We start from the raw sequence: 18,676 nt of genomic DNA on the forward strand, positions 1-18,676 counted from the left end.
GGGGCGCTGTCCATCGTACTCTGCCCCCGGCTTAGGTGCGCTGGTGAGCGGGTTGCCACAGTATCCACTGTTACGTGTTTGGTAATCTGAATGTTGGGTAAATTGCCTCTACCTTTGTTTACCCTACACAGATCCACCTCCCAGCCCAGCTACCATGTCTGAACCCAAGTCCACAGAGTCCCTGGGTTCTGGCTGTGGTTCTCCAGCCCAGACAAGCACACAGTGGCGTCCAGAGATGGTGACAGTGAAGCTGGAGGACTGCAGTCAAACACTGGAACACAATGTGGTGGTGAAGGAGGAGGAGGAAGAAGTGGAGGAAAAAACTATGATGGTGAAAGAAGAAGAAGAAGAGGAAGTGGAGGAAAAAACTATGATGGTGAAAGAAGAGGTAGAAGAAGAAGAGGAAGTGGAGGAGAAAGATGTGGTTGTGAAAGAAGAGGAAGGAGGAGAGGATGCAGAGGAGAACAATAGTGAGTTGGAAGTTCATGAATTTGTCTAAAATTATTATTTTAATTATTGTACAACCTAGTCAATGCTCTATGGTGTTAAAACATTAACCATTAATTAATAGAGAAAGCATAACTAGGCTAGAGAGACAAGGCATGGAAACAAGCATGGGGTGGTGGGTGTTACAGGAGTAGAGCCATGCTGCTGAAACTCAGCCACCCCTCAATCCACTAATGGATGAATATTACTCACCATCCAGTGTACAACTGTAACAGTCAATACTTGCTTAGTATGACAGCGTGTTTTTAAGTTTCTCCCAAGTGTCTCTTGAACTCTGTTCAGTCATGGCGTTCTACAGATGCCAGATGTTGTTACTTCTGGCACTGCTGAGTCGATGGAAGCACTACTTGTTGCTGTCATGTTTCTCATCCTGTCTGTGTTGCTATTCTTACAGGGGAGAGCTCCAACCCAGGCTCAGAGAGTGAGTCCAGCTTCACCACATCAGGAAACCATAAAGAACCACAGGCTCACAAAGGAAAACGTACTTACCCTTGCCCTCAGTGTGGGAAGAGTTTCAGTAACCTAGGAAATCTAAAGAGACATCAGAGAATACACACAGGAGTGAAGCCATACCACTGCTCCCAGTGTGGGAGCAGTTTCAGAGACCTAGGTTGCCTGAAGGGGCATCAAAGGATACACACACTAGAAAAGCCATACCACTGCTCCCAGTGTGGGAAGAGTTTCAGTCTACTAGGAAACCTAACGACACATCAGAAAATACACACAGGAGAGAAACCATACCACTGCTCCCAGTGTGGGAGGAGTTATAGTCACCCAAAAAGCCTAAAGATACATCAGAGAACACACACAGGAGAGAAGCCCTACCACTGCTCCCAGTGTGGGAAGAGCTTCAGTCACCTTCAATCTCTAAAGGCACATCAGAGAACACACACAGGAGAGAAGCCATACCACTGCTCCCAGTGTGGGAAGAGTTTCAGTGAACTCGGAAGCCTGAAGGTGCATCAGAGAATACACACAGGAGAGAAGCCATACCACTGCTCCCAGTGTGGGAAGAGTTATAGTCACCTAAAAAGCCTAAAGATACATCAGAGAACACACACAGGAGAGAAGCCCTACCATTGCTCTCAGTGTGGGAAGAGTTTCAGTCTATTAGAAAACCTAAAGGTACATCAGAGAATACACACAGGAGAGAAGCCATACCACTGCTCTCAGTGTGGGAAGAACTTCAGTCAACAACACCGCCTAAATTCACATCAAAGAACACACACTGGATAGAAGCCACACCACTGCTCTCAGTGTGGGGAGAGTTTCAGTGAACTAAGAAGGCTAAAGAGACATCAGAAAACACACATTGGTTAGAAGCCATACCACTGCTCCCAGTATGGTAAAGGTTTCACACACTGTCAGGGAATCAAGTGTCTATAGGTGTCCAGGGCCCTTCTCTGTCAGGGAGACATGTTTAATAAGACTGATGAGAGACAGGGAAGGATCCATCTATCGTCTCCTGAGAGGAGGGACAGCGTGAGGACAGGATACAATGCTGATGTGATGACAGTGACGTGATGAGACCCGGGTTTAAACCCTGCCCCTCTCCCCTAGACTGAGTCTATGAAGCCTAACCTTGAATTGGAGACTAGATTTGAAGTGATTATTATTTACTACATGTACAGTGAAATTGTACAGTCCTCAAAGACAGACTAAAGGCCCCAGTGTTAGTGTATTTGGTGTAGTTCTTCTTATTGACCAGTAGGTGTCTCTCTAATGTTACTGGAAGTTGTTGAACTGTAATAAAATCCCAAATGCGTTTCAAATGAAAGCACTGATTGATGTATTGTAATGTGCATTATAGCAGCCTACTTCATGTTCACTTGTCTTGAGCTTCACAACTGCAGTGCCCTGCCTAAGTAATGGGACAGTAAGCATTTTTCTTGTTTCATAAAGTTTGGATTTTAAATTAAACAATTAATATGAGGATTAAGTAGAGATTCTTAGCTTTAATTTGATGTCTATGTACATATAGTATACACATAGTCCCCCTATTTCAGGTCATCACATTGCAGTTTGTAAAAAAAAAAAAAGCATGCAAGGCCTGAAAAATGTATTTGTGGGCAGATGAGATGAATATGATCAGAGGTGCACATAAGTGGTGCGCATGTGTGGTCAACATAACGGATGCGCACTAGAAAATACGAAAAGAGGCGCTTTTGCGTACCAACATTTTTGGGACAGTTCAGGCATGATAATCGCTCACCTTTCGGCTAAATTCGCTGTTTTTACCTCAAAATAGGTGACCCACGTGAATCATGGAGATCTGCAAAAAAAATGATTTGCCCATATGGCACTGGGTCACTAGTAGGGATGCACGATATTATCGGCCCGATATTGGGAAGTTAATGTTATTAATTATTTATCGGTTTTATTATCGCGCTCATGATGCTGCGCCTGCGTACAGCCACGCAGTGGAGAGACGAGAGCGAAACATGGCTTGCCGGGTGCGAATTTGCGAAACCTAGGATGGTAGGGGGTGGCAGGGCAATACCGCTACCTGATTGGTTGGCGAAGCACTCCCTCATTGCCCCCTCATTGGCTGGCAATACCGCTACCTGATTGGTTGGCGAAGCACTCCCTCATTGCCCCCTCATTGGCTGGCGAGTCTACCATCTAAAGCCAGACTCCTTGCTATAAGCTATAGCTTGGGCTAACGTAAATGCTAGCATGCGGCGTGTGAACGGGTTGAAATGCACGCCCAGAGAAGTTAGAAGTCATAAGGAAACATGTTTATTGACTGGGCAACACAGTGTAAAAATACACAGCTTCATAAAATAAACTAGAAACACTCATTCTGCAGTCTGCACGTTTTATTCCGATATTAACCACCCACAAACCATATTACTGCATAAGCAACCACACAGGGGAAATACAGTATCAAAGGAGCAGTACATTTCAGGAACAGTTCAGAACTTTAGGAGTTGTTTAAACTTGAACTCTCTTAGATTATATTCAAGCCGATCTTCAGGCTGATCTTCATGGCTGCCTCGATCTTTTCCCTCTCTCTCTCGTCTTTTCCCTCGCTCACTTCTCCTTCAGTAGTCTACCTTAATTGATACAAAATGTAAAATGTTGCCGCCCCGCGGTGATGTAGCGGTCTACGCACTGGCCGCTAGTGCATGCTGCCCACCGGGGCCGGGGTTCGTATCCCGGCTCGCCAGATCCAGAATATGGCCGAGGCACACGGGAAGCGGCATATTGGCCGGCCGCTTCCGAGGGAGGGTATAGGAGTATTTCTGGACTAGGATCCGTCGCGCAACACCGCCCCCTGGGGTGCCGGAATAACGGTACTGGGCTCGAGGAGCCAGTCAGCCTAGTCTGCCTGGCGCCCTCCTCTGGGACTGCCGGCCACGGGGTCGGGCGGCGGATCCAATGCAATAGGCAGGGGATAATTGGATGCTAAATTGGGTTAAATTGGCTACCAAATTGGGTGAAAAAGGGATAAAATCTGAAAAACAAAAATTAAAAAAAAAAAAAATGTAAAATGTTAGACATGTTAGAAGGGTGGGGAACAATGAGACTGTTACACTTAGAATGTGTTTTTGAGATTAGATTGCAAGTGGACAGCGAGAAACATTGCTGTTTAAACTTGTAATATGCGTCTCCAAAAAAGTGTTCCACTGACCACCTCTGTCCACTTGTGTCCAGATGTCATTGACAGTTCAGCCAAGTTCCTCAGCAAGCATCCAGCGTAGATAATAATATATTGTAACCAGGGAGTAGCTAAAAGGACTGTAGAATTTAGGAAGGGCTGGTTATCTAACTAACTCTGAGCTAAATAGGCAGTGTAGGAGGATAGAGGCAGGGGGCGCCAGCAACCCTTTAGACTAGCATTACTATCGTTAGCATTAGCATTAGCATTAGCATTAGCATTAACATTAGCTAACAGACGACTAAACACACAGCAACGGTATCCCATATGAACAAACACATTTATTTACACAAATGATATATACATCCCCATATATATACTCCCTCCCCGCCGGCCACACACACACTCAATCACTCACTCACAGTACCTAGCCTGGAAAAGGCTTAGTGTCCCGGACTGCAAGGAGCGCGTTGAGGCCTGGTTGGAGCTCGCATGTGCTTCGAGGAAGGCAGCAGACAAAGGGGGGGGGTGACGTAGCAACTCGAAGGGAAAGGGGCTTCTTCGTAGTCCACGACGAGGTGTGAATGGCTCAGGTCCGGTGGTCCACGGTCGGTCGCAATCCACCTCGTGAAGGCGACGGCTTTGTCCAGCTTGGGTCTCGCTTGGTCCAACGTTAGCAGCCGGCAGCTAGCAAGGCTGGCTAACGGGAACACAGCTAAACTGGGCTAGCGCTGCTAACCCACTAAACTCCGAACTCCCGCGGTGATGCGGGCAGCCAGTGATTCACCACCAACAGTCTATGCCAAAGGCAGGTCTCCTCCGACACTCAGAGTCTCCCGTTCTCCTTGTGGACTGTTGAGAGATGTTGAATGGCTGCTGTAAGGTTTGCCCTCCGTCACTGTGGTAAACTCAATAATCACTCTTCAGGTCTTCAGCTTCAGCACGGTGTGCGTTTTACTGACTCCGCCATCTTAGATCGACTTCTCGTTTTCTCTGCTTCTTCTCACTCTCGTTACTCTCATCACTCTGACGCACAGACCACTTCCGTCGCTATATATACACCAACCGAACATACATCCGGTCACGTACGCCAACCATACATCCGGTCACGTACACACCTCGGATATACCACGTCATTAAACATATACATAAACATTACAATAACAATACATACACTATTCAGGAAAAACGTACAGGAATAGTATGGAAAATAATAAAGGAAATAACAGGGGCAAAATAGGGCTGATTCGGGGAAACTAAACTGGCTCTAAATTGTGGGCCTTCATAACAGCCGCCCCATGAAACCCTCGGTTTCATTTAACTAGGGAAGGCACACTGGCTAGGCTGCCCTAGCAGCGTGAGGTATGAGGTGATAGTGTCCTTTGTAATTTTAGGGAGCTCAATCAGGCGTGCCACAGGTCGGGTGTAAGTGCGACCACCAACGTCCACGATGGCCGTCCGCACCCTTCCATCCGGACCCGGCAGGACCTTGGTCACTCTGCCTGTCTGCCAGGCGGCGCGTGGAAGGGACTGGTCGATCACCAGTACCACGGCACCTTCGGACAAGTTGTCTCTCTCCCTCGTCCACTTCTGCCTGACTTGCAGGGTCGGCAGGTAGTGCAGTATGAACTGCTTCCAAAACTGGTCCGCGAGCACCTGGCTGTGCCTCCACCATCTTCTTCCGGTGAGCTCTGCAGGGTCGTAGACTACCTGAGGCAGTGCAGAGTCTCGCCGCCCCATCAGCAAGAAGTTGGGCGTAATGGGATCCAGATCTGCTACATCACTGGAGGTATAGCCTAGGGGCCTGGAGTTCAAGATGCCCTCAATCTCTGCTAGTACAGTCTCGAGCACCTCATCGGTAGGCACCTTCTGTCCGAGAATGGTACGTAGGACGTTCTTTACTGAGCGAATCTCCCGCTCCCAGGCTCCCCCGAAGTGTGGAGCATTCGGGGGGTTGAACTCAAACTTCACTTGCTGGGAGGCGAGTCTGTCACGGGCCTCCTCAGTCATCGCAGCGTAGCTCGCCCTCAGCTCGGCCTCACCACCGACGAAGTTGGTGCCTCTGTCCGACCGGAGGGTCTTAGGGGTCCCTCGCCTGGAGGTGAACCTCTTGAAGGACATGAGGAAGCTGTCGCTTGTGAGCTGGTGCAGAACTTCAAGGTGCATTGCTCTCGTCGTCAGGCACGTGTAGATGATGCCCCACCGCTTCTCGGAGGCTCGCCGGTTTCGGACTAGGAGTGGCCCGAAACAGTCGACCCCAGTAGAGTGGAACGGAGCCTGTCTCAGTCGCAGCCGGTCCTCGGGCAGATCGGACATCATGGGCTGCGGCGGCGTGGCTCGCCACCTCTGGCAGTCCGAGCAGGACCTTTGATATCTCCGTACCGCCTCCCGTCCATGGAGTATCCAGAATCTCCGTCGTACCTCCGCGAAGACACGCTCTCCACCTGCGTGCTGCACTTTGTCATCATGGTGCTTGATGACCAATCTGGTGACCTGATGCTTAGTGGGAAGCACGATGGGATGCTTCGTGTCTAGGTCTAGATCTTGAGCGCGGCGCAGTCTGCCACCCACGCGAATGAGAACACCGTCGAGCTCTGGAGCTAAGCCGCGGAGTCTACTGTCCGAGGGGATCGGCTTCCCTTTCTCGAGACACTCCAGCTCTCGGGAGAAGGCATCCTGTTGGGCACTCTGCAGCACCAGGAGCTCCGCCGCGGTGTAATCTTCGGCGCTGAGCGTAGTATCTAGGGGTAGACCGGCCTTGGAGCAGAACATCCTCTTCTGCAGCTCTTCGAGCGTCTCACACTCCTCTCCCGGAGTAGTCTCAGGGTCTACGACCTGGGTGGTTCCGCAGAACAACGTCTTACGCAGCTCTTTGTCCTCTCTGTCTTCTGCTAACGCCGGCGTGGCTGGCCACTCTGACTCCCGCTCCTGTAGGAAGTCTGGTCCCGTGTGATACAGGTGGGGCTCAGCCAGATCCTGGAGAGTTGCCCCTCTCGTGATGACGTCAGCAGGGTTCCTCTTGGTGTCTACATAACGCCAGCAGTTCACCTCAGTCAACTCCAGAATCTCTGCGACTCGGGTGCCCACGAACACCTTATACCGACATGAGCTGGACTTCAACCACTGGAGGACGGTAGTTGAGTCTGACCACATGGTGACGCTCATCAGAGGTAGCTGGAGCTCGTCGAGCAGGAACCTTCCCAGTTGCGCGCCGTTCAGGGCAGCACACAGCTCCAGTCTTGGGATGGACTGTTGCTTTTTCGGCGCCACTCGGGAACGTGCCAGGACAAACGAGACGTGGACTTCACCTCCAAGCTCTGCCGCTCTGACGTATGCCACGGACCCGTACGCCATCTCCGAGGCGTCGCAGAATACATGTAGCGTGATGACACTCCTCTCTAGGTCCGTGGAGGGAGGGAAGTAGCTCCGCTGCAGCTTGATGTGCTGGAGAGTGGGAAGTTCCTGCTCCCAGGCCTTCCACTTCTCTTCTAGGTGACGAGGCAGAGGATCGTCCCATCCTCGTTCTTGGGCCCACAGCTCCCGGACAAGCACCTTGGCCATCGTCGTGAAGGGAGCGATATATCCCAGTGGGTCGTACTGGCTCGCTAGAGTGCTGTATATCGTTCTCATCGTGACGCGTTGGGGCTTGGCAGGCTTATTGCGATAGCGTAGAGTGTCGGTCTGGAACTGCCAGATAAGTCCGAGCGTCATCTCCTGAGCATCATCTGGTGAGTGAGAGACCCAAGCCTCGCTGCTGGTCGAGGTGGCCTCCTTCGGGAGGTCTCTGATGACTTGCGGGTCGTTGCTGGCCCACTGGCAGATCTCAAATCCACCCTCCTGGAGATGAGCACGCAGGTCCTGGACTAGCTGACGGGCTTCCGTGGCTGTCTTCGAACTGTGGAGGCAGTTGTCCACGTAAAAGCTCTTATGGACGGCGTCAAACACTCCAGGAGGTGCCGTCTCCTGCGCGGCGTGAGTCTGTAGCGCATAGGTGGCGCAACAGGGGCTGCAGGTTGTCCCGAAGGGTAGCACCTCCCACTGGTAGATAGAGGGGTCGGGGTCGCTCGGGTCCTCTCTCCAGAGAAACCTCATGAGTGGCTTGTCTTCCTCCAACATCCTGACCTGGTGAAACATTCGCTTAATGTCACCACTGACTGCGATCGGCTGCTGACGGAAGCGCACCAGAACTCCCAAGAGGGCTGGGGTCAAGGTTGGACCAGGGAGAAGATAGTGGTTGAGGTTGAGCTTCCCCACCTGGTAGCTACAGTTGAAGACCACTCGGTTCTTCCCGTTGTGGTGAACATTGTGGTGCGGGAGGTACCAAGACTCGGCACTCTGGTTCGCCTCGGCTGGCTCAAGCTTCTTCACCAGACCGGACTCCGTCAGTTTCTTCATCTCAGTTCTGTAAGAAGCAGCAAGGACCTCGTCCTTCCTCATACGCTTCTCAGTGCTGGTCAGACACTGTAGGACGGTTCGAGGGGATACTCGAAACTCTGGCATGGGTTCTCTTCGGAGTAGTGGTGTGACGTATCTCTTCACGCCCTGGACTTCGATACGCACTGTCTTTGCTTTAAGGAGGTCTAGGGCGTAGACGTCCTCCTTTGACCGTACGTAGAGCTTCTCATTCTTGTAGGGCGCAACGTCTAGCGTCCACAGCTTCTGGACGTTGTCTAGTAGCGCCGCATTCATGGAGTCCACACTGGTGTGAAGGCAGTTGATGGTCTGCACTTCTTCGGTGCGGACATGGAGGGATGACGTAGCTCTCCCGTCTCTATCTCTCCACTCGGTAGCGCCTTGGAGGGCCCACCCAAGCGCAGTCTTAACAGCCATCGGGCAGCCTCGTGGTCCTCTCAGCGGAGGACGGAGCGACACGATCAGTGCAGCGTTGTCCGAGCCGATGAGAAGGGTTGGCTCCGCTCCTTCTATCGGATGTAGGTCTACTCGCCGTAGGTGGGAATATCTTGCGCGTAATCTCTCCAGGGGGTAGTCGTAGCGGGAGAGCGCTAGCTGGTCTGCGGTGAAGACATTCTGAAGCCGATATCTATCCGACGGCCGCCCCGCCGGGGAGATAGAGAAGTTGATTCTCGCCCCGGTGACCTCTTTAAGGTCGCGACGTATCGTGCGCAGAGTCAGCTTCTCCTCAGTCCCGTGGAGCCCCAACTGGCGCACTGCCTCCTGGAGGAGGATGGTCCGTTCCGACCCGTCGTCTAGAACGGCGTACGTGTCGTACACAGCGTTGTTGTGGTGCAGTCGGACCTTCACCACCTTCAGTAGGACCTTGGAGCCGCTGCTCTGGGTTGGGTCTAGATAGTAGACAGGTGTTTCCTCTTCCGGTGCGCTACCGGACCTAGGGCTTCTGGTGCCCTCCGTGGACCTGGCGAGGGAGACCTCGTGTAGGATGTTGAGGTGGACCTCCTCACAGCGGTTGCACTTTCTCCTCAAGGTGCAGTTCTTAGCCAGATGGTCGCGCCCACAGTTCCAGCACCTCTTGTTCTCCTCGAGCCACCTCTGCTTGGCCTCGGTACTCAGGTTGTTGAAGTCACTGCACTCATTGAACCAGTGCTCGCTGGTGCAGTACGGACATGGCGGTGGACCTCTCCGTCCCTTTTGAGGGGGTTGAGAGGAATCCTTTCCCTCAGGTCGGGCTTTCCTCTCTCTCCGAGGCTCCTCCTCCGTGTGCAGCACTCCTACTGGGCGTCCTCTGTTCGAGCTCGGCCTGTCCCAGCGGTCTCCCTTCTCCCTCTCCTTCTTCGGCTCAGCGTAACCCATGGCGTCTACGTTGGTGTCATGCACTTCCTCCAGTAGGAACTCCGCGAAGGCAGCCATGCTCAGACCCAACCTCCCGGGGTTACGAACGCGCTGCTGTCGCCGGAACCTCTCCTGCCGGAAGCGTGGGATCTTGCGGAGCAGCCGCTCTACGTTGGAGGTGCTGTTGATCTCGCTGGCGCCAGCTGGGCCCTGCGTCTTCAGCATTCCAACCAAGGTGTGCACGCGGAGCGCGAAGTCATCCAGCGCCCGTTCATCCTTGATGGGGGCCTGCTGTTCGAGGGCTTGCAGTTCAGCAAGGGCGTGGTTCCAGGGACGACCGTAGCGGGCATCCAAGTCGGCGAGCGCTCTGGTGTAAGGTGTCGGTGCGGAGGCATGGGCCAGAACCATGTTGTGGGCTCTGGGGTTCCTCACATGCTGAAGGAGAATCGCATATTTGTAGGACTCTGAGCAGGAGTCGTCCAAGAGCGTGTCTAGGCAGATGCGTAGTTCCACATACTGGCTCCTGTCCTCGTCCTTGAAGAAGGGGAACTTGGGTCCCTCCACCTGGGGAAACATCCTGTAGTGGATGATCGGGGCTGGAGTGACGGTCTGGGTGTCCGGCCTGCATGCATTTTGGTGCACTGGAGGACCTAGGGGTGTGCTACGCTCTTGGGGAATGGCTCCCCTCCCGGGCAGCGACGCTGGCTCCCTCTGGGCCGCGTAGCGGTCGGGTCCCTGGTCCTCTTCCTTCAAGGTGGTCAGCTGGGCCTGTAGTTGGACAGTCATGGCGGGGGTCATGGAGCCATCGGCGGGGGGTTCAGGAGATGGCACTCGAGAGGGCCGTGCGGATGATGCTCTGGAGCTACGGGCCGACGGAGCTCTGCTGATGCACACGTCGCGCATGGTCTGCATCACTTCCGCCATCGTCTCCGCGTGCAGTTGCTCTCTCCCCATCTGGAGGCGCTCGCGCTCGAACTGGATGCGTTCCCTCTCTAACGCCTCCTGGCGCTGTCTCTCCGCCGCACGTTCCGCTCCTTCCATCTGGAGGCGTTCACGTTCTAGCGCCTCCTGGCGCTGCCTCTCCGCCGCGCGTTCCGCCCCCTCCATCTGCCTCGCCGCCGCGCGTTCCGCCCCCTCCATCTGGAGGCGTTCACGCTCGAACTGGAGGCGTTCCCGCTCTAACGCCATCTCGGCCTGTTGGCGCATACATTCTGACAGCGCGGCACTACTCCCTCTGGAGTGCATGCTATCCGCCCCAGAGGCAGAACTGCCCACGGAAACCCTGGACCGGGAGGAAGCCACTGAACGGCAAGAGCTAGGTCTCGAGCGCGCCGTACTGGGAGGCAGATCGTTAAGGCTGAGGCCCTCCCTCTTCCGCCCGCAGGCGCTGTCGGACCGGGCCTCTCCTTCCTGCTCTTCCGTTTCTACGGCAAAACCCTGCTGTTCTGCCATCTCATCCTCAGGCTGGTGCTCTTTGATGGCTGTCTCGGTGTTAGCCACCCGCGCGCCGGCGGACACCTCGGCCTCTCCGACCACTGTATCCCGTGGAGTGCGCTCCTCACTACCACTCAGTGAGCTTTCGAGCTCAAGCTCATACTCCTGTAACCTCGGAGGCAACCGCGGGACTCTCTGTGGTCGTGGCTCTGGCTCAGGGGGCGGAGAAGGGGGGGTAACTGTCTTGTCTGGTTGGCTGCGCTCAGCCATGCTATCACTACACAACCTATCCGGCTCGAAGGACCAATTGTAACCAGGGAGTAGCTAAAAGGACTGTAGAATTTAGGAAGGGCTGGTTATCTAACTAACTCTGAGCTAAATAGGCAGTGTAGGAGGATAGAGGCAGGGGGCGCCAGCAACCCTTTAGACTAGCATTACTATCGTTAGCATTAGCATTAGCATTAGCATTAGCATTAACATTAGCTAACAGACGACTAAACACACAGCAACGGTATCCCATATGAACAAACACATTTATTTACACAAATGATATATACATCCCCATATATATACTCCCTCCCCGCCGGCCACACACACACTCAATCACTCACTCACAGTACCTAGCCTGGAAAAGGCTTAGTGTCCCGGACTGCAAGGAGCGCGTTGAGGCCTGGTTGGAGCTCGCATGTGCTTCGAGGAAGGCAGCAGACAAAGGGGGGGGGTGACGTAGCAACTCGAAGGGAAAGGGGCTTCTTCGTAGTCCACGACGAGGTGTGAATGGCTCAGGTCCGGTGGTCCACGGTCGGTCGCAATCCACCTCGTGAAGGCGACGGCTTTGTCCAGCTTGGGTCTCGCTTGGTCCAACGTTAGCAGCCGGCAGCTAGCAAGGCTGGCTAACGGGAACACAGCTAAACTGGGCTAGCGCTGCTAACCCACTAAACTCCGAACTCCCGCGGTGATGCGGGCAGCCAGTGATTCACCACCAACAGTCTATGCCAAAGGCAGGTCTCCTCCGACACTCAGAGTCTCCCGTTCTCCTTGTGGACTGTTGAGAGATGTTGAATGGCTGCTGTAAGGTTTGCCCTCCGTCACTGTGGTAAACTCAATAATCACTCTTCAGGTCTTCAGCTTCAGCACGGTGTGCGTTTTACTGACTCCGCCATCTTAGATCGACTTCTCGTTTTCTCTGCTTCTTCTCACTCTCGTTACTCTCATCACTCTGACGCACAGACCACTTCCGTCGCTATATATACACCAACCGAACATACATCCGGTCACGTACGCCAACCATACATCCGGTCACGTACACACCTCGGATATACCACGTCATTAAACATATACATAAACATTACAATAACAATACATACACTATTCAGGAAAAACGTACAGGAATAGTATGGAAAATAATAAAGGAAATAACAGGGGCAAAATAGGGCTGATTCGGGGAAACTAAACTGGCTCTAAATTGTGGGCCTTCATAACATATATATATATATACATATATTAGATAGAAAGGATAACGTACACACGACTGCTCGCATCGGTTAACATTCCGGAAAGAGGAAGATTTATTTGGCGCTCTAACATTTATAGACATGAACGTAGCGTGAGTATGCAAATGAGATCAACAGTCAACGTCAACAACGTGAACGTGACATGTTTCTTTATGACTTCTAACACTGTAGCTGATCGGCTTGAATATAATCTAAGAGAGTTCAAGTTTAAACAACTCCTAAAGTTCTGAAATGTTCCTGAAATGTTCTGCTCCTTTGATACTGTATTTCCCCTGTGTGGTTGCTTATGCAGTAATATGGTTTGTGGGTGGTTAATATCAGAATAAAACGTGCAGACTGCAGAATGAGTGTTTCTGGTTTATTTTATGAAGCTGTGTATTTTTACACTGTGTTGCCCAGTCAATAAACATGTTTCCTTATGACTTCTAACTTCTCTGGGCTTGCATTTCAACCCGTTCACACGCGCATGCTAGCGTTTACGTTAGCCGTTTACGTTAGCCCAAGCTATAGCTTATAGCAAGGAGTCTGGCTTTAGATGGTAGACTCGCCAGCCAATGAGGGGGCAATGAGGGAGTGCTTCGCCAACCAATCAGGTAGCGGTATTGCCAGCCAATGAGGGGGCAATGAGGGAGTGCTTCGCCAACCAATCAGGTAGCGGTATTGCCCTGCCACCCCCTACCATCCTAGGTTTCGCAAATTCGCTTCCCGGGTGTGGACATTTTTCAGAGTTTCTGAGGCAGATACTGGCCTAACCCTAACCCTAACCCTAACCCTACCGTAATAAGCCTTAAAAAGTTCAACTGTTCAAAAAGTGCAACTTCTCTGCTTTCAGAAACTGTTAGAATTTTTTAGATTGGGCATATAGTTCATGAATTACGATAGTTTGAAGGAACGCTGTAGAATCCTGTCAGCGCCGACAGCTCCGGTTTCGGAGCAAGACGCGAATCTATCGGCATTAGTCAAATACATGCTCACATCCAGTCATCTGCTCACTGCTCTCCATCAAAAATGGCACATCCATCAATAATATTACATAATAACAACTGCTCTGATTAGATTGTATAATACATCAACGGGGGGAAAAGCGAGATGAACTCTGAGCGAGTATCATGCTTCCTCCATTGAATGGAAAGTCCTATCTATTCCATTCAAAGTGTTTTAGCTTTTCACTGGTAATAAGGAATTGGCAAGAATAGATCGATATAAATAGATCAACATAATGCAGCACTATCATGCACAGATCAGCCTTAAAACATGTACAATCAAGGACCCCAATTGAAATAAGCCAGTGGCTTTCTTGGGTTTTTATCCTCTTAGTTTGACCTTGTATGTAATATGTACTTTCATGTACCTACTTCTGCAAACATTCTAATAAAGTTTTCAATCAATCAATCAAAACGTTAGATATATAACGGAGCGATGTATTTCTACGGAAAGGCTGACTGATGCGGGGCTCATACAATCTCCACGTTTGTTATAGATACGAGCCCTCGGTGTCTTGCTGGTAGTCAAATATATTTATTTATATATACAGCATATGGATGTTACGTGCCTGTTACCTGCCGCTTTCAGTTCTAGTAGTTTAGATCTCGCAACCCAACCCTCAGGAGACACAGTGCTGGGGGTAGTAGATGTCTCAGGAGGAGCAGTGCTGGGGGGTAGTAGATGTCTCAGGACACACAGTGCTGGGGGGTAGTAGATGTCTCAGGAGACACAGTGCTGGGGGGTAGTAGATGTCTCAGGAGGGACAGTACAGGGGGTAGTAGATGTCTCAGGAGGAGCAGTTAAGGTGTAACCTGAAGAGATGGAGGTCTTCAGTCTCCGACGGAAGATGGGGAGTGACTCTATTGCAAGCCGTTTTAACATTTATTAGCTACATTTGACTAGTCGTAATTCGATTTTTACTAGTCAAAATTTGTATTCAAGATATCTATAACGTCATTCTGACTAGTCAAAACGACAGTTAGAGATATCTGTAATTCAGTTTTGACTAGTCAAAATTGAATTACAGATATCAGCAGTGATGTCACCGAAAACGACACTAAACTTGTCACACATCCTTAAATGACATTGCAGATATCTGTAATTCAGTTTTGACTAGTCAAAATAATAGTTGCAGATATCTCAAACGTCATTATGACTAGTCCGAATTGTATTGCATGATGATGCTCATGATGCGAGGTATCTCATGATATTGGCGGGACCAGCAAAGCATTTGATGAGTGTTGGCAGAAGCAATGGCGGTTGCTGTGGTGGATAGGATAGCGTGAAAATGCCATGAAATAGAGAGAACATATCATCAAGGGATTTGTGGTGAACGTGAGATTCGTTCACTAGATGCTTGTACTAGAAATCTACAGCGCATTGCAGATGTGTTGACTCCAGACACACTTGAGGACCTACGACGAAGTCTGGATGGTCTCAGAACACTGATCTCCCAGTCTGGAGAAGCTAAAAATGTAGGGTTTTCAGCCCATCTAATTAATTCAGGTGAGTTTATTTGCATTGTAAAACATGCTTCTCCTGCCTCCTGTGACCTGTTTGTACACACGGTAGTTCCCATCTGGGGTAGGCCTACAACTGGGGTAACGTTACAGCTAGGGATGCACCGAACATTCGGCCACCGAATGTATTCGGCCGAATATCGCAAAATAAAGCACATTCGGTATTCGGCCGAATGTGTGAAAACACCGAATGTTTACCACCGAATAGTGGCCGTGTTTTGATGACGCAATACAATTAAATATAACTCTCAACAGGCGCGAGGCGACGCGCTTTCAAAACTGGCTGCGTTCGTAAATTCACTCAGGAAATCCGATCAGCACTCGTGGAATGCCTCTCGTCCAATCAAATGACTCGGTTTCTCTATGACGTCGGCCCAGTGTGCGCTCCAGCGCTCTCAGAGCGACTTTACGAACGCAACCTTACACTCATCTAGCTAGTTAGCTTAGCAGTCGTAGCGGAAGAAGCAGAGTTGTTGCCTTGTTGAAAACATATTCAGACTCCCAGCTGTTCTACACGAGTTTATGACATGCAGCTGTATCATGCGGTGGTTTCTATGCAAACCAGAGACTATAAAAACAAAAGATATTCATTCTGAAATAACATGAACTATTATCCTTATACTCAGGTGGACTCAATTCAACTTGTTGAATGAATGACTTGTTGAAGACATTTAGCATTTCACCTAATTTTAAGAGTGACAAAGGGTCTGAATACTTATGTACATGAGGTATTTCTGTATTTACATTTTAATACATTTGCAAACATTAAAAAACGTTTTACTTAGATTATGGGGTACTGTGTGTGGATTGATGGCAAATCTATTCAAAAATGTGAAAAAAGTGAAGGGATCTAAATACTTTCTGAAGCCTATGTAGAGACAAATCATGAATATCATTAACTTGAACCCTGGAAAGCAGTAGAGATTAAATCCCACGATAATTAGTTATAATAAGTTATATATAAAAGTTCTTTTTTTTCAATCTCAATTTCTTTCTTTGAGAAGCATGAATAAAAAGCAAAATGTATTTAGTTTATGCAATGATAAAATTAAAAACTGCTGATACACATTCGGTATTCGGTATTCGGTATTCGGCCAAGTGTTTCCTTAAATTCGGCTTCGGCCTCGGCCAAGAATTTTCATTTCGGTGCATCCCTAGTGTGACGGCCCTGGCCCCATATATTGTCCTGGCCTGTAATAACATCTGTTTCCCTGTCTGCAGAGAGGCCTCCTGCTGGACAGGGTTACTAATCAGGGGAATGCAGATCAGCTGGTGGACAGCTGATTGTGCCCCACCTGGTTCCAGGATCCGGGACATATAAAAGACCCATGCAGGCCTCAGTATGGAGGCCCCCTTCTAGGCACCATTATTTGTCTTATTTGTTTTGTTCCTTGTTTCACACCATGCAACACTCACCTCACCACTTTCCACTACACTCACATTACACCACTGATTTGCTGACTACCACACCTCATCTTATTATTGTATTTAGCCTCATTTAGTTTATAATAAAACATTTATTTTCATTACTTTAAAGATCGTGTGTGTGTCTCCCGTCTTTTGTCATGGTCATGAGCCTGGCCGTGACAAATTGGGGGCTCCGTCCGTTTTCGTTTTTCTAGCATTATTTTTGATCACCTTTTGGTAAGTAAATATTGCTTTTTTTTCTATTGAATTCTACCCGGTACTTTTTTGCTTAATTGATAGTTAAAACATTGCGGTTCATTACTTGTGGTGCGACTCCCATGGCTTGTTGCCTTGATTGGCAGGGGGGTGCCTTGAGGCGCGTGTCTCTGTTAGTAGCCTAGGCAGAGATTTTGGTGAATGAACTGCAAACTGGTGTCGTAGTCGATTCCCCACCAGTTCAAAATTATCGCCTGCGGGTGTTTTTTTTGAAAGCCTTGAGTGGCATATTAAGCATTTTGGAGACACACTTATCGCATTTTTGTATATAATAGCCTATTGTTAATTGATCTGCGCGATCGTTTTGTTTGTAATGGTGCTTAGATAGGGTTTTTTCTATTGGGGCAAGAGGGTGTATACAATTGGCTGTCAGTTGCGCACATGTAGGCTACGGGGCTGCCCTGGTAGGTTTACGGTCTCTCTCCTTTGAGTCTGGCTGAGCGTTTTTCTGTAGTGTTGCGGTACGGCGGCTAGAGCAATTGTCTCGGGGACACATTCTTAGCTGTCAGGTGGGCGACCAGCTTGCTGGGGGTCTAACCGGGCTGACGAGTTAGTGTTTAAAGATCCTCCCGCTAACGCATGAAGACTAGGGTTGAGCTTACTCAGTCAGGTCCTGGGGTAGGCAGTCAGATAGGGGCATGCTCCGTTGCGAGGTTGTCAATTTCCTCTGATGCGCGCTGAGTTGTCAGTGTATACGTCATCTTGGGTCCATAGGCCTACATTGTCCTGTACTTAATATTGTGATTTAATTAAATAAAAATGTCTGGAGTAGAGGGGTTTATAGCAGCTCCATCCTATGACTTATTGTACCGTTTTACTAAAGCTCAATTGTTATTGGTTGCAAAACATTATGATGTAGCGGTGGTAGAACAAAAGAAACATGAGCTTAGGGCATGTTTAGAGTCGAAACTGGTCGAGATGGCAATTTTGCCACAGCCTGTCAAGGGTTTAGCTTCGCCTGTTGCTAAGCACCCTTTTACATTTGACCAGGAAAAAGAATTGCTCAAACTGAGATTAGACCAGGAATTTGCACTTGAGAAAATGAAATGTGAAGTCCAAATGCAAACTGAAACGGCTAGATTGGAGTTAGAGAGACATAGGTTGAATTTGATTGAAGACGGTAAAATCAGTAGTGAAGTCTTAAGTAGTGGGGGTTCTTTTGCTTCCAGGGGAGCAAATAGAGGCTCATTTGATACAGCAGGAAACTTGAAACTTTTACCTAAATTTAATGAAAGGGATCCTGACTCGTTTTTTTCGTTGTTTGAGCGCCTCGCTGACACTCGTGGTTGGCCAGATGCTGAACGCACCCTCATGTTACAATGTGTTTTTACAGGTCGAGCACAGTTGGCATATTCGTCCCTGAGCCGTGAGGATTCTCTGATTTATGAGAAAGTGAAGTCTGCAGTGCTTAAATCTTATGAACAGGTTCCGGAGGCCTACAGACAGAAATTTAGGAATTGGAGGAGAAACAAGAGTCAGACACATCTTGAGTTTACAAGAGAATTAGTTTTGCATTTCAATCGCTGGTGCAAGGCGTCTGATGTAGATGATTTTGATGATTTGTGTGATCTGATTGTACTGGAGCAATTTAAAAATGCTATTCCCCAGAATATAGCCACCTATATTAGTGAAAAGCAGGTGACTACTCCTGCTGAAGCTGCTGCGTTGGCAGATGATTTTACATT

Source organism: Nansenia antarctica (genome assembly GCF_963989245.1).
Source record: "Nansenia antarctica genome assembly, chromosome: 17".
NCBI classification, from domain to species: Eukaryota; Metazoa; Chordata; class Actinopteri; order Argentiniformes; family Microstomatidae; genus Nansenia; species Nansenia antarctica.